General features: G+C 35.0%; 1 long non-coding RNA gene across 1 annotated transcript in view; it reads left to right on the top strand.

The window, feature by feature from the left end:
* LOC109029376 (uncharacterized) overlaps positions 1–19,828 on the top strand; it is a 63,422-nt gene that overhangs the window by 18,316 nt on the left and 25,278 nt on the right. The window contains exons 2-4 of the long non-coding RNA XR_002008437.4: positions 5,009–5,059; positions 6,935–7,062; positions 10,599–10,776. This is a non-coding gene — a long non-coding RNA (uncharacterized lncRNA). The remainder of the gene's footprint in view (positions 1–5,008; positions 5,060–6,934; positions 7,063–10,598; positions 10,777–19,828) is intronic.

Here is a 19,828-nt window from a genome sequence, read left to right on the forward strand (position 1 = left end):
AAAAATGTTTGTTCAGGATTTGCCATTTTATTGGACTGTTTGCCTTTTCATTATTGATTAGTTGGATTTTTAGAAATTTTATTACATATAGTCTAAGTGCTTTGACAAGTGTTTATATATGCACACACAGGTATATATACATATATGTATATATATGTCATTCATATATAAAATATTGCAGTGACCTTATCCTGTAGATAGCTTTCTAATTTGACAATTTATTTCCCACTAGGAGGCATTTTATATTCAGAATAGCTTGGTAGAACATAATGTACATGAGATGGGACATTGTTATTAAAAGAAACTGTTTTCTTTTGGTGCTTCTAAGTTTTCTCCATTACTGTGTAGACTGAAAATGTTTGTGTGACTTTCTTTCTCTACCCAGCCATTCCATAAATTGTGAATTGTAAATTCCAGGTGATGTTTTTTTTTTGACAATAAGTGATTTGGAAAGATCAGATATATCCTACTAAGGAATCTCTTATTCCCCTAAAATAATTTTTTTTATGTATCTTGCTTTTAGTAAATACCATTATTAACATGATCCCAAATACGTCGGGTCAAAGTTAATGATTTCCTAGAATATTACCCAGTGTGGAAAATGTCATAGATCCATTGTTAACTCTTTACCAGCTGCATTTTTTATTTTTATTCAATTCAAAATACTTCGAATTTCTATTGTAATGTCTTCCTAGACCCACTGAATACCAATAATTTAATTAATTTTCAAATACCTGAAAATATCCCAGATATCTTCTTGTTATTGATTCATAATTTTTTCTGTTGTGGAGAGAAAATATTCAATATGATTCAAAGTCTTTGAAAGTATTCGATTCTTGCTTCATGACTGCTATAGTTTGACTATATCCACCAAATTTCATGTTGAAAACTTAATTATTAAATTCATATGTTGATGATATTTACAGGTGAGACCTTTGAGAGGTAATTAGAATGAGATAAGATCATTGGGGTGGTGCTTCCATGATCAGACTTGTGGCTTTATAAGAAGAGCAAAAGAATTCTGAGCTGGCAAGCTTTTGCCCTCTCACCCTATGATGACCTCTGCTATTTATGATACAGCAGGAAGGCCCTTAACCGATGCTCGTTCCATGGTTTTTGACTTCCTAGACTCCAGAACCATGAACCTGATTAACTTCTATTGTTTATGGGCTAGCCTGTGGTATCCTGCTCTAGCAACAGAAAACGGACTAAAACAATGGCTAATATATGGTTTTTTAGGGGGGTGGATATTCCATGTGCACATTAAAAGAATGTGTATTAGGTAGTTATTTGCATAATGCTTTATGAATGTCTATTAATTCAAGTCAGTTATTGGAATTATTTAAACCTCCTGTAAGCTTATTTTCACTTGCTTATTTTACTTACTATTGAGAGAGTGGTGTTAAAAATCTCCAGTTATGACTGTGTATCTATTTCTACTTTTAGTTCTTTCACTTTTTTTCATACCTTTGAAGCTATGTCATTAGATGCATACACATAGGTACATACACATTTAGGATTGTAATATCTTCAGGAAATGATACTTTTGTTATTACGCTACGTCCGTCTGTTTCTAGTAATACTTATTGTCTTAAAATCTATTTGTTCTGACATTAGTATAGCCACATCTGCTTTCTTTTCCTTTTTTTATTGTATACACATTCATATTTTTATATTTAAGATGCCATTTGTGAAAAGCATGTACATTTGACCATTGAACAAGCGTTTGAACTTTGTGGGTCAAAGATACACACACTTTTTTCAATAAAAGTTACACTGAGTGTGCCTGCCTCTTCTGTACCCCCTTCCACCTCCTCCACCTCTGCTACCCCGGAGACAATAAGATCAACCCCTCCTCTTCCTCCTCTTTCTTGGCCTACTCAACATGAAGACAATGAGGATGAAGACCTCCCTAACTACTGTGTGTTGCTCAACGGTCAACTACAGCTGTTCAGCTTATTTTTTATGTCAATCTAATAATCTCTATCTTTTAATTTGAGTGAATTCACTTGCATTTAATGTAATTGCTGATAATTTTGTCTATTTTCTTGTACTTTGATTTTATTTCCTTCATCTTTTCATTAAGTCCTTTGTTTTCCTAATATTCTTTGATCAAGTGAATTTTTTTCAGCATTCTGATTCATTATCTTTATTGACTTTTTAGTTACAAATCCTTTTTTAATATTTAGTGGTTATACTAGAGTTTAGTTTATATTGAATTAATATAAATTCCTGAACTATAAAAGAATTATATAATAGTATAATTTCATTTACCCTGTCATTCCAGTCTCTGTAATATTGTTATCATATATTTTACTTCTACATATATTTTTGAGCCACAAAAATGTTGTTATGCATGCTTTAAATAACCAATAGTCTTTTCTCAAAAGGCCATTATGTATTTACTCCTATATTTATCTTTTCGAGTACTTTTTATTTCTTCCGGCATGTCTGGGCCTTCGTCTTCTATAATTTTTCTATAGCATGAAATTTGCCTTAGTATTTTTTAAAGTACGGATCTGCTGGTAATAAGTTTTCTTCATCTTTTGTCTGAAAATGTCTCTATTTGGCTGTTATTTTCTAAATACTTCTTGAGATATGGTTTATATAGGTGCCATTACATTCACTTATTTTAATTATACACTTCAATAAATTTTAATAAATTTACAGAATTGTGTAACATTCTCATAGTCTATTTTCACTTTGATAAAAATCCCTCATGCCAATGTACAGCTAATCCTTCTTCCCAAACCCAGTTCCAGGCAACCACTAATCTATTTTGTTTCTGTAAGTTTGCCTATATTAGACACTTCATACAAATGTAATCAAGCAATATACTATGTCTGCATATAGCATAAATCTTTATAAATTTATTTCATGAGTAATGTATCAGTATTTAACTGCTGTTTATTACTCAATAATATTTTATTCTACGGGTATACAAGTTTCTTAAATATTAATTTATCATTAATTAATGATTGACATCTGAGTCATTTCTATTTATTGGTTATTTTGAATAGTGCTGCTATGAAAATTCATGTGAAAATGTTGGGGTAAATTTATGTGTTCATTTCCCTAGTTATATGCATAAGAATGGAACCAGTAGGTCACATAATGTATTTTTAAATTTTAAGTAAAATGCCAAATATTTTCCAATATATCAATTTAATATGTAAAGTTTGATATTTTCTTATACATATACACAGTGAACAGATTATTATAGTCAAACTAACAATATCCATGTCTTCACATGGTTAACTTTTGTGTATTTGTGGTGAGAACACTTAGGCTCTACTCTCAGTAAATTTTACATACACAATACAATATTAGTAATTGTAGTCTTCATGCTGTCCTTCACATTGCTAGAGGTTATTCATTTTACATAACTGAAACTTTGTACTCTTTAACTGACATCTCCCCATTTCTCCTTGCCTTTTCCTCTGGTAACCACCATTCTACTATCTGTTTTTGTAAATTCAACTTTTAGGATTCCACATATAAGTAATACTATGAATTTTTTTGTGTCTGGCTTATTTTACTTATCATATTTTCTCAAGATTTATCTATGTTGTCACAAATGACAGGTTTTCTACTTTTAAAGGCTAAATAACATGGCATTGTATGTATATATTCATGTATGTATGTTTTTAAACACACATACACACACACACACACCCCATTCATCCACTGATGGACAGAGACTGTTTCCATATCTTGCCTACTGTGGATAATGCTGCAGTGAACTTGGGAGTATAGGTATCTCTTCAAAATACTAATCTTATATCATTTGGATATGTACCCAGAAGAGGGATTTCTAGTTTATATAGTTTTTAATTTTTTGAGAATCTTTCATACTGATTTCCGTCATAGCTGTAGCAATTTACAGTCCCTCCAATAGTGTATACAAGTTCCCTTTTCTTCATATCCTCACCAATATTTGTTATCATTTTGTCTATTTGATAACAGCCATCCTAGCAGGTATGAGGTGACATCTTGTTGTAGTTTTGATTAGGATTTTCCTAATGATTAGTGATAATACTCACTTCTTCATATACCTATTCGCTCTCTGTATGTCTTATTTGGAAAAGTGTCTATTCAAGTCGTTTGCCCATTTTTATGTTAACATTATTTGGGTTGTTGTTATTGACATATATTGTCATTATGTATTATTTATGTATTGTGGATATTAACCCATTATCAGATATACGGTTTGAAAATATTTTCTCCCATTCTGTAGGCTGTGCTTTCATTTTATTGATTGTTTCCTGTGCTGTGTAGAAGCTTTTTAGGTTAATGCATTCCCATGTGTTTACTTTTGCTTTTGTTGCCTGTAGTTTTGGTGCCAGATCCAAAAATTAATTACCAAGCCCAATACCAGATTGTAGCTTACGTTGTTTTTTTTTTCTAAATTTTAATGTCTTCAGATCCTACATTTAGGTCACCCATTTCAAGTTGATTTTTGTGTATGGTGTAAGATAAAGTTCAAATTTTGCTCTTTTGCATGTGGATATCCAGTTTTCCCAACATCTTTTATTGAAGAGCCTCTCTTTTCCTTATTATGTATTCTTGGTGCCCTTGCCAAAGTTGATGAAATATGCACTGGTTGATTGCTGGGCTCCCTATTCTGTCTTATTGGTCTACATGTATCATGGTTTTTACTGCCAGTAACATACTGTTTTAATTACTATTATTTTGCAGTATAATTTGAAATAAAGATGTGTGATAACTTCAATTTTGTTGTTTTTTCTTAAGAATGTTTTGGCTATTCAGAACCTTTGTGGTTCAAGACCAGTTTTAGGATTTTTTAAAATATCTGTGAGAAAATGCTATTGGGATTTTGATAGTTATTGTAATGGATCTTACTTCAGTCTTGGTAGGTTGCATGTTTCTATGAATGTATCCATTTCTTCTGCATTATCCAATTTGTTTACATATAGTTGTTTATGTTCTTTTTTATTTCTGAGACATCCCTTGTAATGTCTTCATTTTTATTTTTATTTTACTTTAGACTTACATAGGCTGGGAGTAAAAGGATGGAAAAAAGAGACTCCACACGAAAGTAACTAACCAAAAAAAGCAAGAGTGGCTCTACTTACTTACATTATATAAAACAATACAATACAATACAATAACAGGTGGCAAGTACGAGGTGTCAATAGCCTACTTTAAATAATGGATAGAATATTCAAACAGAAAATGAATAAAGAACAGTGGATTTGAACAATACTGTAGACCAAGTAAATGTAACAAAATATACAGAAATTTAGACCCAATGGCAAAAGGGTGTACATTCTTTTCAAGTGTACCTGAAATGTTCTACAGGATAAATCACATTAGGTCACAAGTCTTAACAAAATTAGGAAGATTTGAAATCATACTGTAACATGTTGAATGAAACTAGAAATCAATAACAGCAAGAAAATGGGCTAATTCACAAATACAGGGAAACTAAATGACACATTACTGAACAATCATTAGGTCAAAGAGGAATCAAAAGAGAATTTAAAAATATCTCTAGACAAATGAAACAAATACATAGCTTACTAAAACTTACGGAATCAGCAAAAGCATTAGTATCAGGAGGATTTATGGTGATAAAAAAACTGCATTTAAAAAGAATGATCTCAAACAGTCTAACATTATAACTCAATGGATGAGTAAAAGAACAAATTAAGCCCAAAATTAGAAGAAGGAAATAATAAAGATCAGAACAGGAATGAATCAAATAGAGAATAGAAAAATCACCAAAACTGATTTTTTAAAAGTTGAAATTTTAAAACCCATAACAAGACTAAGGAAAATAGTTATGCCTCAAATACATCACAAATGAAAAAGGAGACTTTTTCCCTTTCCACACAGAAAACATATTCCATAATTTTCTACTTTCCATTTTTCTCCTGACAAGTCAACTGTCATTCTTGCTGTTTTCCTGCATGTTTTGGATGTCTTAAGCTTTTCTATGTTTTATCAGTATTTAACAATTTTACTCTAATGTGTGTAGATATAATCTTCTTAAAAATTTGGACCTACTTAGGATCTTCTAAACTTCTTGAATATGTGGATTGATGCTACTTATTAAAAATTGAAAATTTCAGTTGTATATTTTCAATCTTTTTTCAGTAATTTTCTCTCTCCTCTCATTCTGGGACTATATATGTACACTTGTTAGATTGTTTGATAGTGTCATTCTGAAACTGTATTCTGATTATTAATATACATTAGTGGTTTCTTCTCTTTGTTTTTCAGTTTGGATGATGTCTATTTGACCTTTTGGTGAAATTATGTTTTTGCTTCAAACTGTATGCTATTAAGCTATCAATATAGTCAACATTTCAGATATTTTATTTATCAAAATTAAAATTCTAACTTGTATTTTTTTAGTTTACATATCTCCTCTGAGTTACTCCATATCCTAAATTGTATAGATATATTCTTATTGTACTTAATTTCACATGTTTATAATAGTGATTGCATTAAGTCAGAGGTTTATAGAAGCTGAAACCCAGGAAAAAGAGTTACCATTTTCTAGCCAATGTCATTGTGGAGAAAGTAATTGTGATCTAGAAATCAAGAAATTTGCTGAATCTGTTGGAGTATTTTTGGGTAAAAGTAACAGAAAACCAAACTTCAACTGTACAAACAACAAATAGAACTCATTTACTCGTGTACTAAAAATATCCAAAAGTATTCAGGTATGAGGAAAAGTTTGATCAGATTATATAGGCACCAAATTTCCACTCTTTCACATTCTATTTCCTTCCTCTTCTGTGGTGTTGATGCAATTCTTGGCAGACTGTTCCCTCATGTTAACAGATGACTGCCAGAAGCATCTGGGGTTCTCTCATTTACCTCTAGAAATTCAATTAGTTTTCTATTGCTGTGTAACAAGTTGCCACAGACCTACAGATTAAACAATGCAAATTTGTTCTTTCAGTTTCTGTAGGTCAGACATCCAGCAAGGAGTTTCTGGGTTCTTTGTTCTGGGTTTTAGGAGAGTGAATTCGAGATGTGAGCCAGACCAAGTTCTAATTTGTAAACTCTGAAGAAAAGTTATTGTCCAAGGTAATTCTCATTGTTGAAGAATTCAGTTCCTTGTGATGTAGGACTGAGGCTGCCATTTTCTTGCTACATGTCAGATGTTCTCATCCCTTAGAGTCTACCCACATTCTTTACCATGTAACCCCCCCATCCATTTTTAAGCCAGTTACATGACAAATCCCTTCCATGCCTCTGATTTCTTTCTCTCCTACCAGCTTGAGAAAATGTTTTGCTTATAAAGGGCTTATGTGATTAAGTTAGGTCAATCCAGATAATCTTGGTATCTTAATCTGATTAGTAGCCTTAATTACATTGGCAAAATCCCTACTGCTATGTAATTTAACAAGCCTGGAGTAACACTAAAAGATAGAAATCATGGGGGCCATTTTGTAATTCTGCCAAACATGGCAAGGTTACTTCTGTGTAGCTCATTGTTTTCATCATAGTTGACCCTTGGATGACATGCTTGGAACTGTACAAGTCCACTTATATGCAAGTTATTTTTAATGTATACAGCAACCTTCTGTATTCATGGGTTCCACATCCAACAATATTCACAGGATGCCAAACGTGAATATAGTGAGGCCCATTTTTTCTATATGTGGGCTGCACGGACACTAGAGTATCTGCAGATTTTGGTATCTTAGGAAGCCTGGAACCAATCTTTTATGTATACTGAGGGGTGACTATACTGCATCAATCACTGTTGCCAGAGAAATGGGATGTAATAATTGACTTTGACCAATTATGGCTCATCTCATCTGTGTAGTCCAGAAAGGGAGTCCTCTTAGGTAGGGGAAAGAGGAACTAGACACTGAGAAGGTAACACACTGCACTTGAGTTCTGGTCCCAGTAGCACCAGTTACCAGCCATGTGGATTTCAGCAGAAATTCTTTCAGATTGTGCACATTCACTAGTGTAAGTGTGTTGCACTTCTAAAAGCTGATCTTATAACTAGCACCAGAAGTCTGGACTTGGTTACTGGAGCACTGTTTTCCTGAAAGATGAGAGAACTGCACACCCACAATATTCTTAGTGTTGCAGAGAAAGCCTTTCAGGACTTTCTATACCCTTATTAATACTAGAGTACAAATTCAGATATTTTAAAATAAAAATTTTGTCATTTTACAGATACACTTTTTAAGCATATTGCCTAATGGAATTTTAGTTTGCAGCTCATTCATCTTGGAGAATGTAACAGGAAGATTGTTTGGCATTAGAAATTCCATCTGAACTTTATTTCATATGAACATGTATGTGTATAATTTTTCTTTAAGATTAAAACATTAAGAAACATTCATAATGAGGTAACATTGATTATGCTTTGTCCTAGAAAAATTTTTTGTCAATTTTCCAATTTTCTATTTGCTGGAGTAGACCTAGGACTAATTTCTAAGGGAAAAAAAAACTAAAAACTTCACCAAGCATACTTCTTAAATATCGTTTACTAGCCACACATTCAGGCAAAAATCTTCATTAGACTTATTTTATGCTTATCCTTCTCGATTGGTTGTTAATGAATGTAAGAAATGTGCTTTAATCTGAAGAACAGAAGTTTCTTTTTCCAGGTTCTTGTCAAATATAAACTCAAATTTCTTGATGTTTGATTATTAAATGCTCATTTTGAGATATCACATTTTTGAAATATTTCCTGAAGGCCACACATCATGTGTTCTTCTAGGTGTCCTGAGTGTTACCTTTGAATCAAGTATAATCACAAGGGTCTATATACTGTATTGGCCAGGATTATTTCAACACCCTCTTAAGCTTACTTTCACTGAATTATGATTTAGTACTAGGTTATTTAACTACATTGAAAGACCTCACCTGAAAGAGCAACATGAAATGTGTTATTATATGCAGTATAAAGAAGCATAGGGAAACATTGAGCTCTTTATTACATAAAGAATCCTCTTTATGAGAAACCAAATAAGAAATTTCCCTTTAGTGTACAAACCAATCAAGAATAGCTTTGCTTCTTCTGAAGAACTGATATGACTTCATATTCAGATCATTCTTTGGTCACCAGGAACCATATACATAGACTGCCATCCCCCACCACTCTTCTATAATACAATATGTCATGCATTTTTACCTACATATATTCAATGCCAGAGTTGACTATTTTCTCTTTATACTTTTAACTATATATCTTTTTATTAATGTATTTTTGTAAAATGCCTCAAATCCTTTGTGAAATGAAAAAGGGGACTTTAAGAACAAGTCAAATACTTTATTTGTATTCTCATTTTCTATTTTATTTAAAGTGGATAAATTATGTGTTTTATGTAGTAGCTATTTAAAATATGTCATTCATATATAAGTTAATACAAATGTAAGTTAATACAAATATATTTGCATGGCTCCTATGGCCAGGCTTAGTTCTGAGCACAAAAGGTAAAAGACAGTGCCTGCTTGAAAAGACTTTCCATGTTACTGGTGGAGAAAAATAAACTGAAAATAATAATGTGAGGGGCTGTGTGAACAGAAAGGAAGGATGCCTATCTCAGACTTGTATTTGTCAGACAGGACTTCACAAGATATGTTTCAATTGAATTTTGAAGGGTTTGCATTAGCCAGGTCAAAAAGTAATAGGAGCGGTATGTAGGGGAGAGATATTGCCAGAGAGAAGAGCCTATAGAAATTTACCAAAACAGCGGGCGCGGTGGCTCGCGCCTGTAATCCCAACACTTTGGGAGGTCGAGGCGGGCAGGTCACCTGAGGTCGGGAGTTCAAGACCAGCTTGACAAACATGGAGAAATCCTGCCTCTACTAAAAATACAAAATTAGTTGGGCATGGTGGCACATGCCTATAAGCTACTCGGGAGGCTGAGGCAGGAGAATCATTTGAACTTGGGAGACGGAGGTTGCGGTGAGCCGAGATAGCACCATTGCACTCCAGCCTGGGCAATAAGAGCGAAATTCTGTCTCAAAAACCAGAAAGAAAGAAAGAAAGAAATTTACCAAAACATCAGGGGTGGCCTTTGACTATTTCAGAATGGCTTGAGAACAGGCTACAAGAGCACTATCGGGAAATAAGGCTAGATCATGAAGGGCCTTAACGTCAAACTAAGGATTATTTTTTCTAAATTTTTAATTTAAATTTTATTCTAAGTTCCGGGGTACATGTACAGGATGTATAGTTTTTTTACACAGGTAAACGTGTGCCATGGTGGTTTGCTGCACCTATCAACCCATCACCTAGGTATTAAGCCTAGCATGCATTAGCTCTTTTCCCTAATGCTTTCCCCCAACCATTTTTTTTTCCCCGAAGTACCAGGGAGACCCTGAAGGATCTTTATGGAAAGATATGAAGTCAAACAAATAGAAACATTTCTTGTATCTTCAACAGCTAACATTGTGTCTTGATTGAAGTTACTAGATATTCAATTAATATTGGTTAAATTATTAGTGGGTCAAGAAGTACAGCTACATATTTCATTCATAATCTGCTTAACATGTTTCCTTCATAAGCATTTCCATCCATGAACACTGTTGGAAAGGGGAGACTGTTCTCTCTCTCCATTTCACCCTGTTTCTATTTCTGCTCATTCTTTTAGGTATTTTGTGGTGAAGATGAGCTCTAGAATCAGATACTACAATTTGAATGCTGGCTCCACAACTGATGAGGTACATGCCCTGGGACAAACCACACCACCTCTCAGAGCTTGTCACAAGGCAGTCAGGACATTTTAGGAGCAAATGCCTATGAAGCTTGTAAAAAGGGCTTGGCTTATGGTAAGATTCCTAAGAGTTAGCAGTGCTGTAGCAGGTTTATTCTCTCTATTTTCTATCACTATTTTTTCACACAGTTGTCTTTTCCATATTGATGGGTCTGCTTTGGCAAAGTGAAGCACAGTTTCCTCTACATAGTTTCTATACTACAGACACCTGTTTTGCCCCAGAGGCCTCTGAAGAATGTACATAATCAGAAAAAAATTTAGCACACATGGCTTTATCTCACTGACATGAAGACAGCTTTTATCTTAAAATCTCTATTTTCTCTCAGTTCTAAACATTTTGCATTATTGTTCTTCACACTTTTGGAGAATCTGAATCGTTGTAAATACCATTCTAATTTTTGTTTCTGCTAGAAGCATTATACTTATTCCCTTAAGCTCCCTTAAGCTTCCTGTGAAGGAAGTCACTAAACTTAAACAAGTAGTTGACTTATGTACTATTTTTGAGGAGTCAGATATTCACCCTCTTCCTGTCATAAGATATATATGCAAATATTTAATATAAAATATGTATTTTTATACACAGGGATGTACAATATAAATTAAGTAAATGAGTATGTATATTTATTTTCATCTCTATTCTCCTAGTTTAAATCTAAAAAGTACCAAGATTGGACTTTGTTTTAAAATGCTTGTCAATTCCCAAAGAGGGTTTGAGGTCATTTCCAAAAAAAAAAAAAAAAGACGGTCAAACCAAAACCTACTAAAATCACTATAAATAACAAAATCTCAGTACTAAAGAAGAAAGAAGAATATTAAGATTGATAGAAAAATAATCTTTAAATACTTTTGAAGTAAAGAAACCAGAGGAATCCTTTTCCAGAACACCTTTGTTTCCACTGACAGTTTTGTTTTTAATAAATGAACCCTGCAGAGGAAGTCTGGGAAAAATAGACTTTGCTAAGTCATTTTCTTATTGCCTCAGTTCTGCCTCACCCCAGCTTGCAGAGGCTAGTCTTTCCCCACCATGCTTATTTCACTACAAGTTTGCCTACCATTCATTACTCACTCTCATTTTTCAGGACACAAAGTGGTGTTTCATCTCTAGAGCCCACATCTACTTCCCTTGATGAGATATTTTGTTACAACTATCACTTTGCCAGTAATTTTGTCTAGAAGGGAGGTAGGAGATGCAGGCAATACAGGGATTGGAGCTGTATTTGCCACCTTACTCTCTTTCTTATGCGGCCCTTCTTTTAGTATTCCTTCCATATATCCATACAAGGATTGTCACATTTTCTGTCTCCACTTTTCTGGTCCTGGATTATTGAGGCTTTTTATCTTCTTGGTTTCAAGTTAGCGCTGGAAGTTTAACTGGATAGAGGGAGAAATAGGAAATAGATATACTTCATTATATGTAAATCTTGATTTTGCACATGGATGCTCAGAACGCCATAACAGTTTTCTACTATAACATAATAGATATACGGAGCTTTTTGCAGATATCAGTGCCAGGCATGGATTTGTTTTCATTCATGCAGTATATCACTCATGATTTTGTCCAAATCTGTACCTTTCACACTGTTCACTGCTCCCTGATCTTTCAGCACAAGCAAACAATCTTCTGAAAATACCTCTCTCGGTTTGAAGGACAATTAGTGAGAAACATGCCAGAAAAGGTTATTATGCCTATTTTCCGGCCAGAGCACTTTGAATCACCCAAAGGAAAACTAAGCATTATTTTGACATTCTTTGTCTGAACACTGACTATGTGTTTCTGAAGATAAGTTTGGCAAACTGTTTCCACAGCCGGATCCACACAGCATGACATGTGAAAGGAACTCATCTGGTCGAAGTTCTCCTGCCCTTATGCCACACAGAGTTCAGCTGGAATTTGAAGCTTGAGTAGTGTTTATTTTCAAAGGCCATTAACCGTCCATGATAACCTAAAGTTATTATGAACTGTAACATTCCATTCATCCTGGACTGTTGACTGATCACATGTCTAATTTCATAGTAACACAATAGGTCACAACAGTTATTTTATTTACTAATTCAGAGATTAGATTGGTTTAAGTTGAATATCAAATTGCCAGGTCATAATAAAATGATTTTTTTAAAAGAATGTTTTGAGAGAAAGGTAAAGAAAAGCAGCTGGGCATGATGGCTCACGCCTGTAATCCCAGTACTTTGGGAGGCTGAGGCAAGTGGATCACTTGAGGTCAAGGGGTTCAAGACCAGCTTAGCCAACATGGTGAAACCCCATCTCTACTAAAAATACAAAACAATTAGCTGGTGTGGTAGTGAGCACCTGTAATCCCAGCTACTCGGGAGCTGAGGCAGGAGAATCGCTGGAGCCCATGAGGCAGAGGCTGCAATGAGCCAAGATTGCGCCACTGCACTCCAGCCTGGGCGACAGAGCAAGACTCTTAAGAAAAAAAAAAAAAAAGCATTTAACTTAAAACTGGTTTTACAGGCCAACTGCTGCACTTATTTTTCTTTCTTGCTTTTCTTCTAGTTTTCTAAACGTTTGTGGCACTTTTCCTACATGCTTACCCTAGTACTTCTCCAGCTTGCAGACTTTTAGGAATTTCTGCTCTCCCTACTGCTGCCTTTGAGCCATTTATGATAAATCCTTCTAGCTGTAAGCAACTTTGACGTGTACCACCTGGTCACACACACATTTTGCTGAACCTTTTATGCAAATAACCTAAGAGGTGACTATTATGATTTGAATTTGTCTCTAAAATTCATGTGTTAGAAACCTAATCTCCAGTGCAATGTGTTGAGAAGTGGGACCTTTAAGGAATAATCAGGTAATGAGGACTTTACCCTCATGAATAAGTTAATGTCACTATCATGGAAGAGGCTTAGTTTTCACTGGGTTCCTGATAAAAGAATGAGTTTGGACCCCTTTACTTGCACATGCTCTCCTGCCCTTCCACCTTTCAACATGGGATGATGCAGCAAGAAGGCCGGTGTCAGACTTCCCAGCCTCCAGAATTATGAGAAATAAATTTATTTTGTATAAATTACCCAGTGTCAGGTATCCTTTCATAGCAGCACAAAACAGACTAAGACAGTGACTTAGAACAGGTGTAAAAACTTCCTGTTCCATTGCCTGGTTCCATCACTTCCTATTTTTTCCCCACTAAGCTGATGTTCAGTTCCATCATGCTGCTTTTATAGCTGCTGTTCAAACTTTAATGAGGACAATCAATGCTTGCTCTGCCTTTTTTAAATAAAACAGATTAGAACTTAGAAATTACAATGTCGAACAACTCTGATTGAGTAAACACAATTATATTAAAACTGTGAATTAAGAACAGTATCTTACAAATTTAATACCTTAATTTACAGACAACCAAGGACCAAATGTCTCTGTTGACTGTTATGCATCTTCAATTACTATTCAGCCGTGTTGACCTTGCCTCAGCAAATAGCATTTAAGCCCATTTATTCTTTTTCTACCCTGAGGAGACCAGTTATAAGTTTATCTCCCATAGGGATGATCAGTATCAGGGCAGCTTGCTTCGTGTCTGTTATTATAAGGCTTTTGATGCCTGCTCACCCATGTTTGAAACACAGGTACAACCATAACAATCTATAGCACAGGTCAGGTGCTTGTGTTTTTACTCACCCTATTTTCCAAACAGAGGCATAAGATAAAAATAAGTTTACTACAGTGCCATTTAACTTCACATGTAGCCACCTTAGCTACTGATTGCACATCAATTATTGTTTCTATTTGCTTCTGCACTTTCATTTCATGACCTAACAATGACAAAAAACCCTCAAATATGGATATTACAATTAATTAGAAAGCATAGCACCAGATGTACCTTTTCTGGGGTTTAATGTTGCAAAATTACCTAGAGGCGGCCTCGCTGTGGATTGAGGGCTTGATTCAGGTGAAGAACGAGGCTGCTTCTGCACCTCCAATACGTGAACACTTTTGGTTAATGAGCCCTCGGACATACATGGGAAAGCCCTCTTTTCCTTTCTGTAAATTGAGGACGAAAAGAGATGAGTCACTGAGTTTAACAGTTGTCTCCAATTACAGTAATGACAGGCCCTGATTCTGAGAGGCCCACAGGTTTATTCCACATTGTGAGGATTAAATACAAAACCAGGACAAAACACTACTGCTCAGAAAAATGCCCTTGGATCCTACACAATGCCTGTTTTATCTGTACAATGTGGAATATTTTACTGAAGTATAACTTAGCAGGCATTATGCATATCAAAGGCAAATGCCATAAACTAACCCCTCGACTAAGGCTAGGGAATTAGGCAGGCTGAGATTATGCATGGGCCTTTCCCATATATGCATTCTTCTTTTCTTGACTTACACTGACTCTTTTGTGTCTTTATTTGTCACGCTGCTTAAACAAGAACTCCTGCTTCCCTGGCCACTCTCAATATGTTGATGAAAAGGGAAGATGGTCAAGCCCTGGGAGAATAGGAGACTAGGGGGCATCCCATTATCAACCCCACCTGGTTAGGAGCCTCATTTTTCCCACATTACTATCAGGAAGATTGTGCTCTGAGTTTACTATCTACTCTTGTAGATATTACAGCGATTTCCCACTCTGATTATATTTTTACTCCTACTAAAATGTTTTTACTCCTTTTCCAGTTCACTCAAATTCTTCTCATGCCATAAGGTCCAGTCCCAGTGAATATGCCCTGCTTGCACCTGAATTCAAGGAGCCCGAATAAAATCCCCCCTCTCATCTGCATCCTGAACTTTCTCTTTCCTCATATGGGCACTACCAGTATTCCAATGTTCCTGGATGATGCCTTACAGTCCTATTTCCTTATGTGTCTCATATTGCAGGTGGCAAAGCATCTATAGCGGTCTCATCTTTTGCTTCCTTCCATTCCTCAGATTCCCAGTCCAATGATAAAATTCTGGCTCCATTTTACCTCAGCTATCCACTCAGTTTCTCAAATGTAAAAATAGAAAATAGGTTTTGACTTCTCTGCACATATTCTTGCATTGGTAACAGCTGCCTGTGTTGAGATGGCTTTTGAGAGGTTGGGTGGGAGAGAGCCATGATTGATTGGCTGGAGACCACAGGTCTGGACTAGAAGAGGTGACACTAGCACCACATACATGAGATTCCACCCTAAATCATAGATACGGTCATGTTAGAAAAGAAAAATAGTCCTCGACCATAACACATGAATCCCATCCCTAGTCTTTGAATTTTGATTAGCTTTTCTTCCCCTGTAGGTTCTCTTTTCTTAAGCCACATTGAACCACTGCAATTGCCAAAACACATTTTGTATCTTTGTTTCTTCTCATACCTTTCCCTTTACATTTCCCCCTAAACAATTAAAAGTCTTGTTACCAGATTAAATCTTGCTTCTTCCATGGCATATCATGTAATAACTTTCTCTCCTTGTCTGGTCTATGGCCTATGCACATATGCACGATGCCCTTATCTTATTTTCCACTTTCTTCTCGTATCTGATCCTGTGCTATATGTTTATATGTTGCTATGTTATGGAATCTTGGAACTAAAATCTCTCATCTCACTCTACACCTAAACTGTCCTTTGCCTGGAGCTATTTTACAGGGGAGAAAATTAAAACTCATAGGAGTTATGACACATATGTCTGAAATCTACTGACAAGATGGAACTGGAACTCAGCTCTCCTGAAAACGGCTCTTCCCACTTGTCGTATTATGTTGTGAAAACAGACCAGTTCACAACAAGCAACAGCAAATGAGTGCTTCATCAAATGATCACTTTCCTAAATAATGTGGCAGATTTTTAATTTTTTCTTTGAGGATTTGTCAGTAGAGCTTTTCTGAACATTAATCTCTCATATGTTAACCTTTTAGAAGTAAGCTGTTTTATCACTTATGTAAAATTAGGTTTCCTTTTCCTTATGCATGTTATTCTTTTCTGCATTTTGTACTCACATACTAATTCCTTGCCCACCATTTTCCTGTGTCCCTGGCTCTGGCTTCTGTCTCCAGCCCTCCCTGTTTATTGTTTAAGATCTGGTCTCCATGCTTGCCCCTTTGTCTGCTGCTACTCCTTCACCATCTCTGATCTTTCCTGATCTAATACTGTGAACAGTTCCAGCTCTGATCTCTGATGGTGAAATGGATGTATCAATTGTCTTAGATCCATATTATGAATATTCCTTAGATCCATATTATAAATATTTATCAGACAGTTTTTGGAATTTTAAAAAGTTATTTGGCTACTACTTTTCCACTAAATTGACCTAAGAGAGTGAATTATACATTTTCTGAGGTCAGGAAACACTTGTTGTCTGCCTTTGAAAGACCCAAAATACCTAATAGTGAAATGCGCAAACAGTAGTGTCCAGTAAGCGCTTGTTGAATTGGGAAATAAATCCAAGGCTGAACTCTATGATCATGAGGCCTTTGATTTATAAATTTAAAGGAAGACTAAAACAAACTATTACTTTTCTTTAAAAAAAGAAAGTAAGATTTTTTTGCAAGGCATGGAAAGCATAGGTATAAATATATTCTTATTTTATTTATTGGTTTATCTTTACCAGACCTAGTATACTTAAAATTGCAAATTTTGCTTGAAAAATTTTGGAATCATGAAGGGTATAAAGTGGTTTTGTTTTGAAAAATGCATGCCCACTTTCTCATTTGAAAAATATAAGGTATTACAATTCGATAAATTCAGTAATTCAATAAATAATTACTGAGAAAATAAAAACCTCTGGTAGCAGAATTTACTTGACCACAGAACATCAATGCATTACCTTTGATGATTAGCCGGGGTTCTAAATCTATGTGCTAATGAATTCAATATGTGCAATGGGGGAATGGGTAAAACCATAAAACCTCAAAGCTTCAGCTTCTGTAAGCCTCCTTGGTGCAAGCAATCATATCAATGGCAGTTCGAGCTTCCCTGGACAAAACAGAAGCCACATTTTCTATTTATCTCCAATATTGCAACCAAACAAAGCTTTGGAACTACTTAAATTTAAATGTATAGCAAAGTAGTAATGAAATGAATTAGTATAGATGGTGTCTGTGTAAAACGGAAACCTACAATAAGTGCTGGACCTCAGGGAATACTTTCCCTTTCATTTGAGTGAAGACAGGCTGGGGGCAGTGACTCATGCTTGTAATATCAACAATTTGGGAAGCCCAGGCAGAAGGATCGCTTGAGGCCAGGAGATAGAGACCAGCCTGGGCAATACAATGATACCCCCATCTCTACAAAAACTTTTTTAAAAAAGTTAGTTGGGTGTGGTGGTACATGTTTGTAGACCCAGTTACTTGGGGGGTTGTGGCAGGAGGATGGCTTGAGCCCTGGATTTAGTTCAACACTGCAGTGAGCCGTGGTGGTGCCACTGAACTCCACCCTGCATGACAGAGCAAGACCCTGTCTCAAAAAAAAAAAAAACAAAACAAAAAATAGGGGGTAGGAGATAGGTCTAATGTCCAAGGTTAATTAACATCATGTCCAATGCTAATGCTCAAATGAGCAGATTATAAATTACATGAATTTTATTTTCTGTCTAATGCTAGTTTTGGTTGAGACCTAGACAGTTCTTATATGGACACAGAAAAATTTATTTGGAACCCTGCCATTGCTACTTGCTGTCTACAGAGTTTCTCAAACTTTGGGTAAATTGTGTAGACTTTATGAAAATCACAGACCAAGCACTAAACTTGAGATTTATGAGAATGAATTACGGCATTTAGATTTGTAGTACTGCCATACGGGATTCTATGTCACTGACAAGTTCAACTATTGATGTAAAGAATTTGGACAAAATTTCCTAAACTTTCTGAACCTTAGTTTCTCTGTATGAGGAAAAAATAATACTGATCAGATTGTTGGGAAGGCCACATGAGATAACATTGTGAATTGCATAAATACTGGCATGTGCCCTTTTCTTCTATCCTGTAGCTTGAATGTGGCCTTCCAAGGTATTGTATTTACCCAAGCTGTAGTAAACGTTATAACCAACCTCTTCAGGCTTTCTTATTTTTTTGTATACACCTATTCTCTATTCTTATTTTGATTTTGTCATTTTTAGTCATTAATCTATCTTATATTAATAGGAAAATAAACTCCCTTTAATGAACAACATCTTGCTGTACCATTAAAGACTATTAAATTGAAAAATCTTTTAGTTAGTAGAAATATTCTTAGGAAAACACCAGCAAAATACTCAAGCAGGAAAGAAAAATTTTAGTTTAGGGACAAGAACTATGCAAACTGTTAAAATATTAGTTTCTTAACTGACTTCTCCAATATTTGTAATTTTGTAGACATAATTTGTGTTGAAGTCTACTCAGTAAGAAAGTCTCAGTAAATGCATTCTCACCTGGATATAAGGTGGTCAAAAAGTTTCCAAACAATTTCTCCTTATCTATTTTAATAGCGTTTTCTCTTTATCATGGTATTGCTTGAATAATGAAACAAATAAAATTACTAATAAAGGAATTATGGTCTCAACATTTCTTAATAAGCACTTGAAAAGAAACTATTAACTACAGATGAAAGTAGAAGTTCTTAGTTTTGTTTCTAAATAGTTTTGATCTTCAAAAAATAGATGATATTTCCCAATTCAATTTCATAATATTGAAATTATGAGGTAGTGTCATGAACATCTAATAACTGCACTTGCCAATATTCAAAATAGAGCTAAATTGTGTAAAGCTCTCCTTTTGATCCCCAATATCATTGAATGTCTAGTTTAGTTAGTCTTGTAAAACAGGCTGCAGGTTTAAGTTTAGAATTTCTGTGTCAACAATAGAGTGGTCATTACCAAGGATGATTTAAAGACATGGGGAAAAATCCTTAACATATCCCTAAAATAGTATATTTTTAATTTAGAAGTAGAGGAGGTTAAAATGTTTATTAAATAGGCATGGATTTTGAAAGTTGGAGAACTCCTGCTTTGGACTTAACATGTTTGAGGGGAACCTGTCATCTTCAGCCATCACAAAATGTGATTATTTCTATCATGGTCCTGTATTCAGGGTTGTGTCTGAATTGAGTCAGTAGTGGTAGCCCTACATGGTAATTTGAAATGCAAAAGCAGACTTTTATTCTGTGGGACGAAGTGGAGCAGACATATCTTTGAAAGCA

The sequence above is a fragment of the Gorilla gorilla genome, chromosome 14 (assembly GCF_029281585.2).
Source record: "Gorilla gorilla gorilla isolate KB3781 chromosome 14, NHGRI_mGorGor1-v2.1_pri, whole genome shotgun sequence".
In the NCBI taxonomy this organism is placed as follows: domain Eukaryota; kingdom Metazoa; phylum Chordata; class Mammalia; order Primates; family Hominidae; genus Gorilla; species Gorilla gorilla.